Source organism: Silene latifolia, chromosome 4, assembly GCF_048544455.1.
Source record: "Silene latifolia isolate original U9 population chromosome 4, ASM4854445v1, whole genome shotgun sequence".
Classification (NCBI taxonomy): domain Eukaryota; kingdom Viridiplantae; phylum Streptophyta; class Magnoliopsida; order Caryophyllales; family Caryophyllaceae; genus Silene; species Silene latifolia.
The window spans coordinates 23,419,194-23,422,554 of record NC_133529.1 but is presented as its reverse complement, the minus strand read 5'-3'; the positions used below and the strand labels follow the sequence as shown (position 1 = coordinate 23,422,554).

Sequence of the window (3,361 nt, the reverse complement as noted above, 5' to 3'; positions counted from 1 at the left end):
GGTAAAAAAATATGCAACTACTACTTTATCAACTATTTTTTTTTTTTTTTTTGCAAGGGTCAAGAAACTAATTAAGTGTTGTATTATTTCTAATTGCTAGGGTGATCCTAAGGCTAAAGATAAGGTTCAACGGGTTAAGCCAAAAGACACTGATAATTCAGCAAAGATACGGCCGTCTGGTGGTGGTGGTATTAAGGAGGTTCAACTGGACGCGGTAATGGTAATGAACCACTTGCTAGATTTACTTGTAGGTGGTTTAATTATTTTTTTCTCTTATTTGGTTCTTAAAACTTGTAATCTTTAGGCGAAGGCAACAAAGAGCAAAAAGGGGCCACTAAATAAGAATGAGTTAAGTCGTTTGGATGTCCATTGTCAAAGATTGGAAGACATGATCTGTTATGCTTGTTCGGGAGGATATATGTTGTTTACTATAGAGATCGAGAAGGTGGTCTATTCATATGAAAGCCCGGTGAAGCTGTTGATCATGCTTGATGATATTAGGGAGATGCTCAGATATGAATGGTTAAATATATCCATACTTCAACTTTGGGGAAGGTATCTTCTTATATGACTATGGGACTCAAGCTGTTGTATTATCCATTTATATACTTTTTATGAATTTTATTCCCATAATAATGTAGCTTCTTATATGACTATGGGACTCAACTTGGAGTAACGGAAAAACTAGTTGGATTTTTGTGCCCTGATAGACTTTGCACATATATGCATTTCGAGGTTGAGACGGAGAGATACTTAACAGATGCTTTAAAAGCTCAAGAAAAGAAGAGATATGTGATGGGTGCTTTTTATGAGGCGTGAGTTTTACAATTTTCTTATTTTTTTCCTGCATTTCATCACTTAGCTCATGACCTAGTTAATGGATTTATAAGTTTTTCTTATATAGCTCGCATTGGATGTTGGTTGTATTCTGTCTTAGAGATAATATTGCATATATTTTTTACTCAGATAAGGCGACAAAGAAGACATGGCGGATAAAAAGCTGCTTATCATGGTAAGTTCAATCGACTAGCTAACAACATTAAATTATATGTATGAATGATCGATAATATGATTACTTTTCATGTATTCAATTTCAGGGCTTGGAAAAGGTATTCTTTTAGGGCTGGAACACGTGATATGTCCAAAAAAAAATAAACTCCAAATAAAAATGATTGAGGTATGTAGCTGTTTTTGTTAAAAATTCAATTACGCCGAGTATAGCTGCCTTTGATATGAATTGTGCCTTGAATTGCCTTTGGTATGAACTAGTTTTGAGCTACCTTTGCTATCATTTTCTTGTTTGTATTGATTGGTAAGGAGTCTTTATAATTATATGATGGCAATGTTAAGGAGCCTTTATAGTTATATTAGGGTATGTTCCTTATTTATGGGCACATGTGAGACTTGGATATTATTTTGTGGGTATGTTCCTTATAAAATAAGGACATGTTGGGGTATGTTCCTTATAAAATAAGGAAAGATTCAAGGTTTTGACAAGTGAATATTAAGGACATATATTTGTATGTCCTTGTCAAATTTTGTCTACTTACTGCATGTTGATTTTGTATAAATGTAGTGCTCGAGCAAAAGCAACCTGATTGTCCTTGTTGGCTGTCTACTTACTCTTGATTTTGTATAAATGTAGTGCCCTCAACAGCCGCAGAGTTATGAGTGCGGTTATTATGTTATGAAGTGGATGTATGATATTACTGTACGTTACGCATCATTATAGGACGACATAGTAAAGGTAGCTTGATCTATTGTCTCGAACTGTTTGAATTTTTATGTATAGATATTGTTCGTATAGAATGTCTATGTGTAGATATTGTTCGTATTTTCTAAGTGTGGCCTAATAATCCTTGTTCTTGTATGTAGTGTGTTTCAGGTTCGCAAATGATAATTGAACAAATGAACGAGGTTCGAGAGCTTTGGTCGCTTTATTGTGGAACGTCTAGAGTATGTATGATTTAGATTTCTAGAAATTGTAATTGAAAATACACATTTTGCGTCGTAGAAGCTTGTAGTGTACATTTTAAATTATTTTGAATGGACGGAATTGTATGTATACGCTATGATATTTTTTTGGTATAATAAATATGTAGTTGTGTTTAAAATTATTGGAAGGAATGAGATGCAGGGTTGTTATTTTTATATTGATTCATTTTGCAGGCCCCTAACAGTGTAAAAATTCACAAATAGCTTAAGAGTAAATCGTCATTCTGAATCATACTACATCAGTTTCATACATCAGTTTCATACATCAGTTTCAGACAAAACGATGTAAAAATGCCATTTACATTACATCAGTTTCAAACAAAAACCGATGTAATTGAGACACTATTAACATCGCTTTTCACCTATAACCGATGTTAATAATATACTATTTACATCGGTTTTAGACCAAAACCGATGTAATTGAGACACTATTAACATCGCTTTTCACCTATAACCGATGTTAATAATATACTATTTACATCGGTTTTAGACCAAAACCGATGTAATTGAAACACTATTAACATCGCTTTTACCCATAATCGATGTTAATTTTATACTATTTACATCGGTTCTGAAACCGATGTTTAGCTAAAAATACTAAATACGTCGCCCCCAGAAACATCGCCACAAAAGCGATGTAAATAGGGTAAAATAACCGATGTCAATGAGACTTTTTCTACTAGTGGATGAAGATGATAATGAAGAAGAAAACCGGGAAGAAGAGCAAGTGGACTTTGGCTCGGATCTTGATTGAGCCCTTATCTTTGCTCCCACCTTGAAAAATCCAAAGCCAAGTATGATCTCTCCCTTAATCCAAATTTTCTCATTCATATTTAAACTTTTGTATGCATTTAGCTTATATGTAATATATTTAGTTTAGAAACTCATTTAGTTGCATACATTTAGGCTTGCATTAGATTTAAAATTTGTAATATATCGTCACATATAGTAATTGCATCCATTTAGCGTAGTTGCATTGTTATTTCAATATTGCATATAGATTAGATCACGCATTGCATGTTTATTTGAAAATAAAAAAAAAATAAAAAAAAATTGAAAAATGACAAAACCAAACAAAAATATGTTCTTTTTATTTTGAATAAAATTTGCCTCTTAACCATACTTCATCCGTCATTGGATGTTGTAAATAATAAGTGTGGGGAGGAGGCCCAGAAAAAAACACAAAAACAAGTTATTTATTTTCAACTATCCAAAAAATCCAAAAATATGTTATTTAATTTCGAAAAAAAATTCAAAAACCACCAAAAATATGTTGTTTATTTTTCCCATTCTCTCCCTATACTTTGTTCCATTGAGAACAATGTAAATTTCAAGTGTGGGGAGGGAAATATCCACTCTTGTGAAT

General features: G+C 32.6%; 1 long non-coding RNA gene across 1 annotated transcript; it reads left to right on the top strand.

Moving 5' to 3' along the window:
• The first annotated feature begins 932 nt into the window (after positions 1-932).
• On the top strand, positions 933-1,732 carry LOC141652150 (uncharacterized). The gene is made up of 3 exons (XR_012546993.1): positions 933-1,012; positions 1,098-1,177; positions 1,646-1,732. It is a non-coding gene; the product is annotated as an uncharacterized LOC141652150 (long non-coding RNA).
• Positions 1,733-3,361: the final 1,629 nt, after the last annotated feature.